Source organism: Genypterus blacodes, unplaced genomic scaffold, assembly GCF_046128005.1.
Source record: "Genypterus blacodes isolate CSIRO-AG114 ecotype Tasmania unplaced genomic scaffold, CSIRO-AGI_Gbla_v1 ptg000133l_1, whole genome shotgun sequence".
Lineage (NCBI taxonomy): Eukaryota > Metazoa > Chordata > Actinopteri > Ophidiiformes > Ophidiidae > Genypterus > Genypterus blacodes.
In genome coordinates, this window is record NW_027466935.1 from 5463452 (window position 1) to 5473834 (window position 10383).

Consider the following 10383-nt stretch of genomic DNA (forward strand, 5'->3'; position numbering starts at 1 on the left):
ATTAAAACAAGACGTATGACGTGAGCACTTAGCGTAACGTTAAACACTGGCAGGTTAAGATGAGTCATAACTGCTGTGTTGTATTTACAGGAGCAATAGTTTCTATCGCCATAGCTACATTTACACTCCAGGTTCTGATGCCCACGCTTTACATCCAAAAGGACGTGTTTGAGCGAAAGGATGGTTTTGTCTCTGCAATGTAAAGGAAACGCTACAGTGGACATAAATGTCAGTCTTTCAAAGCATATTTACAATCCTGCAGAGCCTTAATTGAATTTTGAGGTGACGCACATGCAGCAGTGATTGAATTGGAACGGCAAGGAAATTCTGATCTTTTTCGTGACATTTGCTCTGCTCTGTATATTTACATTCATTATCTGGGCCCAAAATGGAGAAAATCTAATTCCTTGAGCTTTACATGTCCTCTGTGTATATCTGTGAGCCACATGTGAACAAAAAGATCCAGATTTTCTTACTCGTTCCTGAAGGTGTAAATATATGCGACTTGTCTTCATCTGCATCAATTCCATTCCAGTTTTCCCGGTACAATCCTTCATTTATGACTTGGCAGCCAAACCTCCAGGCTGCTGAAATAAAATCTGGTGAAATATTTGGACGATATCTCAGGTTGTATTAAGGCCAAGCTGCATGGCAGTGAAACATACTGTAGCTTAAGTAAAGAATTATTAATGTGATGGAGTACTTCTTCCATATAGAGAGCACCGGGTTTAACACAGAGGATTGTGCCTCGCTTATCACGTATTTTCATGAAAACATTTCATTTATTAGCATTTATGCGTAAATTAATATAAAACAGCCCCGTTGATGGTAGCTGTTATTTATTCAACTTTATTCAACTCCATCCTCTCTCAGCTTCATCCCTAAAAATGAGCCTGGACACAATCCAAAGTGGGCTTTATTCCAAACCTCCTATCAGAAAGTTTGCTCAGATGCAGTTTGCTCAACTCCCAAAACTCATTCAGTCTGTGAAGATTCGATCCATATGGAGCACAAAAACAACGCAGTCTCCAACTGCTTTCTACCACACTAACTACTATATAAATGGCTTGGTAATGTTTCAGAATGAACCCCCTCTGTTTGTGACAGGGGAGTTCTGCTGTGCCTCTGGCTTCAATGATGAATTTCACCCATTTTGCCAAGCTTAATTAGAATTTGTTATCTCAGATGGGCCTCACCAAATGAGAGTAAACACAAGTTAAAACTTAATAGAGTGCCAAGAATCATGATCTCTCTCTCTCTCTCTCTCTCTCTCTGCTTTTAGGTGATTATGGTCGACAGAATGCTTCTTTGTTTCCTTGACCATAAACAAATTTAACTCCAGTTGCATTTTTCATTTAATAGGCTGGCACAAAAAGTTCTTTCCAAAGTCTTTCGTGTTCTACAGGTGCAAATAATCATGCAAACATTCACAGGGGCACAGCATATGTTTACGAGCACACACACACACACACACACACACACACACACACACACTCATACTAATCCTTAGACACAACAAAACAAACTAAACACAAGTGAAGGAAACGGAAAGTTCCTGAAAGGCTCTACCAGTGAAACCAGTATTTTGTCCCATTGGCGATGTTGACAAATGGAAAAAAACGAGCCAGACATTAGTATCGTTTGTTGAACTGCAGGCTTTGTCTTAACAGCGGAAAGTCAAAGGCTTAGAATATTAAAAACAGCTCGCTGAGACTTACAACGGATATGACTTGTAATTCATCCAAACATTTACAGTAATTGTTTTTACTTATTTTACAAAGCAGCATTAAACCTCAGTCCCACTGTATAGGACAACAGCTACAATCCCTCTCTCTCTCTCTATTTACTTGTGCTCGGGGTACTGCGGTCAAGGCAAAAACTTAAATTATAAACTTAACATGCCTGAATACATCCATTTAAAGTTGCATAATGTAGGTCAGTTACGTGGAGGAATCTTTTGTAGTTTAACATTGATTGCAATCTAATTACGGTGTTTACATGACTGCTTTCTCCTTAATCAGAGGATAATCAGTCACTGCTGTGATTACGCAACACGGATATCGGCGGCTCTCCTGTTGATTTTGTGCCTTTTGCCTTTAATTGCAGCAAGGACAAACACTAAGAGGATTGAGTACAGAATGTGCATGTAGTTAGTGGCGTAATTAACCTGCATGTAAACACACTGATGGTACATTTGGGAAAATTCCATATACAGCAACATATAGAGCTGGCACTGTGTAGCCTATAAATACATACATACATACATACATACATACATACATACATGCCTTCCTCATGTATGTGAATCGATGTATATCTACACTTGTAGGAAAATAGGACGCAGGCACACACACCCACACACACCTGCAATACATCCTTTACTTCAAAGATGGTTCTCGGCTTGGATTTCACTGTAAATATAAAGTGATTCACAAACAATCACACACTCACACACAGATGCACTCATAAGCTGTCCACTAAAACACACTTTACTTTTCCTTGTCTGGTAACATTTTTGAAGGCCACGACTGCCCTTACTTTAAGGTTTGGAGAACAGGCTGTTATTCATGTCCTTTCTCTCTGTTTCACACACACACACACACACACACACACACACACACACACACACACACACACACACCTCTTATGGCTCCTGGCTCTCTCATATAAGGAAATATGTGACCTCTTTCCTGGACTGACCTGATTTACGGGTTTGATAGAGCGTTCACATGTGCTGTCAAACTTTTAATTGTATGCTTGTTTGCTTTTCTTTGATCTCTTTTCAACACGCCAGCTAACCTTGATGATTAATGTGGGAAACTAAAATAGTATGAATGATCATATGTGACTTTACCGAGCCCTGGAGACACTAGAGTCGCATCACCCGAGGGTGTAAAAAAAAAGGTGTGTGTGTGCAAGCTTTGTACTTCCTTGTAAGAAGCCCAGCTGCAGTGTAGATAATGTCTGAAATGTATGCACTGAGGTGATGAGTTGTTTTTAGACCTTTGTAGATGGGAAATCTGTCACAGGGTCATGAACATGACAAAAGTATTTTCACACCTTAGCTTCTTTTTTCTTATCGTATCCATGTCAGGTGAAATCACCTAAACGACTGTGTACGGAATATTGTTCAGGTAAACGTGAAGTAAAACTATGAAATGATGGTGAAATCACTCCAGCATCCACAATGAAAGGACTCACTTTGGAGAATCGTTGCTTTCAGAGGATTGGATCATTTTCGAGAACACAGTAATGGAAACTTTTTACCAGTAAGGACCAATTTTGACAAAGAATAGGAAGGAAATAACAGAGGAAATGAAAGAAGGATTCCAGTGACCACCAAATAATTGTGATGGAGTAAGTGCAAAGACTCCTGGATTCCTTTTCTCCTGTTTAAACTTGTAGCTGTTATGTGACGAAACTCAAACTGGGTGAGCAGATGAGAGCGACCCCGGGGTCACAACAGATCACACCATGGGTGCACTGCAGTCTGGGCCACGTACGTACGGCATCATATCATCTGACGCCACCGGCTCCTCGGGACTACGACCTCATACAGAGCTTGCAAGAAAAATAATCCCTCTTCGGCAGAGCGCTTTCTGCAATCGTGATGTTGGACGAACTATAAATCACCTTAATGCAGCAGCAACATAGTAGAAAAACAATCCTGCGCCCAAATGAACCTGGATCCTGGAGAATTTCCAATGTTTGTTTCTGCTGTGCGGTTGATTCACAAGGCCCATGTGCTCAGTTTCACCATGGGAACATTAAAGTTTCATTGTTTCCATTTACAAGCTGGTGGCCTGGCCTGAGCGACAGGTAAAACCTCACAGGTGAAAGGCGAGGTTCACTTTAAATTATTCAGACCTGCGATATATAAACAATTGATTACTTTAGGACAAGGTCAGAAGTGGAGGAACACACGGAAGCATTCCCTGCTTTAGTTTGATGAATAACACCCACGTACCCAAACATCGAGGGTCATCGTTCAGCTGCCAACCAGTTCACGGAAAACATGACATCAAATATTAACGCCCACCACTCCTCTGTCAGCACCACACAACTCTGACATGCCCGCTGCAGGGAATTACTGAGACTCTTCAGCTACTATCAGTTCAAAAGCAGTGACATCACACCCACAGCAGTGCATGTGTAGGCTGGGTGAGCATGTGTAAGCACCAGGAGTTTGCTCTCGTTTCACAACCACTCCAGACTCCATCAAGAGGGCCTTCGTTAGGAATTTGGATTTTTCGATTTTCTTTTTAAGATTACCACCCGGCTCTTCCTTACGAGTGCCTTCACTGGAGGAGGAGGAGGAGGAGGAGGAGGAGCAGGAGCAGGAGAACATTGTATTGTGAACATTCAGAAGTATCCATGTGGAAATGGCATCAGATTGGCTAAATGCAGGCGACCGTCCCGGGGTTTGGCTTCTTGTTCGTATGCAAAGAGGCCTTCATAAGATGATTAACAGAGATGATGAAGAACAATGGCCTCACTGGTGAATGTGTGTGACAGACCTTTAACCCTATTAGAGAGGGAAGAAAAGAAATAGCACCAAATAGAGAGGTGGCCTGCAAATAGTGATATTTAATATCGGCACTATATATGCTGATATTAAATTATAAATTCATATATTCACATTGCAGATTCGTACCCAAAATGATCCATACCTTGCTTGGGAAGTGTTTCTTATGGAGATCATTTCATCTAAATTGGAAACGCTTTTCCGTAAGAATGTGCGGGAAACTGCATCCCCCGCTCTTATCCCACCATCCCCCTCTGTTATCCCGGTTCCTCCAAATGGGTGCTCGGCAGGGAGTTAACAAGTAGGTGGCAGTCTGTCTCAGTGGGGGATACGCACAGCAACAGGGGTGAAGAGGTTGGGTGGGGGGCGGGGATGGGCTGCATGCTTTATCCTGTATCCTGGGGTCTTAATTGATAATCTTTCACCTTACAGCAGCAGAGCTTTGCACACATCCTGAGCCCTGCGAAGCGTGTGTGTGCACGTTTTCTCACATGAAAATCTTTATGAATGAGCCATATGGCCTTGTGTGTGTGTGTCTGTGTCTGTGTATGCATAGGTTAGAGGAGGGCCTGTGATGACTGTTACCTCCGCCTGGCTCAATCAACAGTGTCATGACGGAGTGTGTTAAGCATCATGCAGCGTCTGTCCTGTGGGGGTTTAATCAGAAGGGGTTGGGCGTGTTTGGGTGCTTCTAGAGGACGGCCCTGCCCCCTTTCCCAAAACATATGTGAGCGATTATGACAGATGGGGACCTGGACAGGGGCTGCAGGAGGCTGATGTCAGGCTGTAATGTGAGGTTTGAGAGGGGCCACTTTAAATATGAGTCTCTATGTGTCAGTGCTTTTTAACTTGTGTGCTGCTGTGACTAATTCGGCTCTGACAGTATATCAGCCTGTATATATATTTTTCTCTTCCCGCCCCCGTGCTGCCTCCTTCTTTCTGACTCAGACGGCAGAGTTACGGTGGATGTTTCGGGTGTTCGTGTGAGAGAATGAAGGCAGTGAAATTTATCACTGTACGCAACTATAAACCCACTCAGGTCCTTAACATCAGTCAACCAACTCTTTGTAATCCGATCATTAGTCAGTTGCACAGAAACTATGATGTGCTCACTATAAAGCGAGAAAACAGTTTGACAATGAAAAAATACTGACTAACACAGCCGATATAAAAGATACTTACAAATGACTTTCCGCTTGCCATTGACAAAATTGCTCGGTAACTATTTGCCATAGATGTCATCATCATATCTCCCACCTATTACTAATGTTCCCTCTGCCTATATATTACAACCCCCACTCTTAAATCCTCATTTACAACTGTTAAAGGCGTCATATTGTGCACATTTCCCCTCTATACTGTATGAACAGCTGTGAATGCTGGTGAAAACCTGCAGTGTGTGTCACATGTTGATGGAGCAGTGGAGTAAAGGACGGCTTTTGTGGCAGTTCAGCACCTCTCACGATGCTCAGCACACACACAAATAGCGGAGGAAGATAAAACCATAACATGTCCCCTTTAATATCTCCAGACACATATTACCACACACACATCTGTCCTTTCCTTTTTGCGTCGGTTTGATGAGTGGGTGGATGTCGCGACCGTATTTTCTATCTCATTGAATTTATGTATATTTGCACTCTTATTACAATCATGGCTGTTCGTAATGTAGCCGCTCTAGTTCTGATACAGAATTGCGGCCTTTGTATCTTTTATCATGAGTAACAATGAATGTACCTTCAGTTTATATTCCATCACTTCTGAACTGTGATTCAAAGATGAGCAAGCTGAGCAAAGCATCCACCTTCTCCACAGAGCTGCAGTCTGAGTCATTTTAAACCATTATTTCTCGTCACCACTAATGAGTAAACAAGTATTATGTTACAGAGTCATTTTCTTCTCGGCGTGAGAGCAGGTCATTGCAGAATGTCACAAAACCCAACAGACAGCCAATATTGTTATTCACCGTAAAGTTTTATTTTCTGGGAAACTGCAGTCGTTTTTGTTGGGTTTTTTTTGTATTCAAATGTGGTTTGAATGGTTTTGAAGCTGGGTGAGAAGCAGTGGGAATGTCATTACAGTGTACACATCCTGGAAGGAACACTGGCTGCCGGGCAAATGAAACGCCTTCTCCTGCATGGGATAGAGAGGCGTGTGAGTATTTCCAGTGTGTAAGCACGGAGGGAAGCAATGAGCCTGGCTAACACTCGCTCGCTGACTACCTGACTGCTTTAACAAGCAGGGTTAAACTGTGACCTGTGCTCCGCTCTGACCTTCTGTACAGCAGCTGCACAAGCTTGATCTGCATCCGAAATGCGACTGGTGGAAATTCCATCTTCGAACAAGGCCGTCGCTCAAAGCATATTGGCAAGGGTGTGTGCGTGGGTGGGTGTGTGGATGTGTGTTTGTGGATGTGTGTGTGCACCGTTCAGAACAGAAAAAAATCTTGAGATCCTGGTCAATTAACATTCCAGTGCTGTGTACTAACTTTCCTGTGTTACGCCCACCACATTGGAACTATGCAGTGGTGGATGTGAGCTACTTTCAGATGTTTCACCAAACACACCAGATGTCCGTTGTCGACGAGGACAGCAAAGTGGTTGCGTTAGACGTTAAGTGTACTTTTGACTGCTGTCTTCAAAAAGCACCCCATACTAAAGTACTACTAAAGTACCAGCAAGTAATAATATTGTCTTACAGCAACAGGGACACTTATACAGTGAAATCCACAACAAATAGCAACATCAGACCACAAACATCATTAAAATACTTGAACATACTAAATCATTTTTTTCAGTTTGTAGCTCTGTTATTTGTTGTTTTGGTTACTTTTGAAAAATCCATTACAAGTTCATTATGAGGTCGCACATTCAGATTTCAAAAGAATTCACAGAAAAGTGCACTAAAACTGAAGAATGCGTCTTGCGTTTTATCTCACGGATGGATAGGAAAACAGTCCAAACGGGCCCAAGCCCAGAGACCCGGGCGCCCAAAAGACCAGGGGCCCCTAAACCGGAGCCTGACACATGATGAAGCCGTCACTGACTTCCCATTGATTGTTTAAGTTTGAAGGAAGTGTAGAAGCAGAGGTTTGGAAATTGTGGAAACCCCCAAATTTCACCTTAAGTGTGTATTACATGCTCCAAACAGCTTTGTGTGTATTAAAGCTATTGTCCACATCTGCTCTTAGTTGCCTTGTGCACACTGCCAGATGTCGTTTATTGTTGATGAAAAACAGATTATTGTGGCAGTGTTTGTAATTGTGATTCTGAAAAAATTCAGAGAAGTCATATTTCAGTAAGCGTTCCCATTACTTTGTCTCCTGGCTGTGCTGGTAAACGTCGGCTCTTTGTCCACAAGCTTTACTTTCTGTGGCAGTTGAAGTCGGCGATTCTGCTTGTAGTCTTAATTGGAAGCACATTAGAACAGAAACATGTTGAAACACAGCATGATAACAGTGTTTTGCATCAGTCTTTATATATGATTAAGTATAATTGCATATCTGGACATAAGAACATGTAGTATTTATCTGTGTGTGTGTGAGAGAGAGAGAGAGATAGAGAGAGTATACGTATGCTATATGCTTTGTCTTTATGTCTCTACAGGGAGACAGTGGAGCTCAAAAACACCTTGTGATTTCTGGGTCAATTAACATTCCAGCGTCATTTCACTGAGGACGACCTAAAGCCCCAGGGGCATGCTGGGATAACAGATGCTCAGTTTGAACACAGAGCTAACCTACCATGTCAAACTGGCTTTATAATGTGAAGATTAAACCCACGGGAACGGGAGCCATCAGGTTTTCCACAGCAGGACTTTTAGCACACAACGCCACAGAAACACACACTGTAAAAATGGAGCCTGTGACCTGATGGAGGAAAGAGACGTGGGTATTGAACAGTGACCTTGGCTAATCTTCGAGGTAGGGGAAGCTGCATTGCAAATGGACCTACGCCAGACCAGAGCTATCCACGCTTAAACGTGGGCCAAAGTGGACTGGACCTCAGCCAAAGCGGAGACTTGGTCAGCGGGTCAGCAGCCGGATGTGGCTAATGGATGGAAGAGGAGAGGAGAGGAGAGCCACTTATTACAGTAACACAAAAATGACCTGTAATTAATAGGTGAAAGACAAAATGATTGGAGAAGCAGCAAGCAAAGACAAGAATGCAAAGGTACAGCACAGACGCATTCATTCATTCATAAAATCTGCCCACGAGTTGTCAACATAAGTCCCCCATTCACACTCTTATATCTGATTTGCATTGTGACTTGCCATGAATGGGGACCTGTCACTGTCACGGGGACAAATAACAGACTGCAAGCAAGCGAGGGATAACTTCATTAGCGCAATGGAAAACCGTCTGAGATCCGATTACAATGCAGACAGCGCGGCGCACATGAACCGAGGTGTGAACAGAGCGTGTGTCCTTATATAGTATCTCACTACTATAATTGGAGAGCGTGTGTGTGTGGGTGTGGGTGTGTGTGTGTCCTGTGCGCATTAATACAACGGGTACCATTCCTCCAATCGCCTCCGATCTTGCCAGGGACGTTGTTCAGGGGTCAAGAGATATGAGCGAGTTGGCATCTACCTTCCTCAGCCTGTGTTCGCTGATGTCCAGCTCTAAACACACACACACACACAGCCTTCTCCAGAGGAAAGAGAGACAGGAGTGTAAAAGGTTTCATTGAAGGTGCTCTAGTCTGAATAATGACTTCTTACATCTTTACACCCTTCATTCAAAAGCGTTCTCATTATCTGGATATCAGCCTGGATGTCATACCTGCTGCTGGGTCGAGCTTCCTCCTTTTTTAAATTAGCTATTACCTCTGAGTTCTGGGTGCAGGTACCCATTTAAGGCAAAGTTGTCAACCTGGATTCACAGTAATTTTCTCAGGGTGAGTGTGAGGAAGTGTTCCAGAATGTGTCCCAGTTGTACAGATTGCGTTTACACTTTGCCCTGTAGTGACTGAGGTTTAATTAGATCTGCTAAATGCACTCTGATCTCAACGCCCTTTGTGTATGATTACACATTTTACATTTACACGCATTGTCCTACAAAGCACGTTGTGATGTCACGGCAAACACACACACAACTACAAAGGCGATTCATTGAGTTTGAATGAGCATTACTGTACCAGGATGTCTCCTCTATGAGAGACGTTGAGCAATCGACGCGCTGATATGCTTGTTTTTAGAGCAACAAACAGAGTGAGTGAGGCCAAATGATCTGCAGATGTTCTGTTTACAGTAGGGACTTTGTTAGTTTCATCATTTGCTTTCATTTTGTCTCTCCTCTGTCCCCAGAATCGCAATAACAATCCCACCTGGAGTAAACAGGAAGGCCGGCCAATTCCAGCCAATTCCAACCCGATTCCTTGCATGTATGCGGCTGAATCTTGTCTTTAATCACAGTGAGGAGCGATAGTCCGAGACTCGAGTGTGCGCAAACGTGCTTGTTTTTGGGGAAGGAAAAGCGTTCCAGCTGATTAGTCATGATGGGGGAGTGTGTTTGTATACACGCCCTGTGTGTGATCTGATCGATGGAGAATTTCTGCTGCTGCTGCTCTCAAGACAAGAAGTCAGGAGGAGTTGAAAGTTGAAAAGAGGGTCAATGTCTCTGAAGACAGAAATGCAAGAGAGCAGGACAGAAAAGGACACATTGGCTTATCTATGTTTTCAACCCCACCATCAAACTGAAACATGCAAAAACAGTGAAACCCTCCAACTGGACAGTGAGCGCTTTGTTTGATCGGACTAGCCACGAACCGACGGCGAGGTTATTTGCAAATGAGCCGACGCCTTTCAATAACCAATGAGAGGATTTTCAGATACGTTATCCTGCACGCCTCTTGGC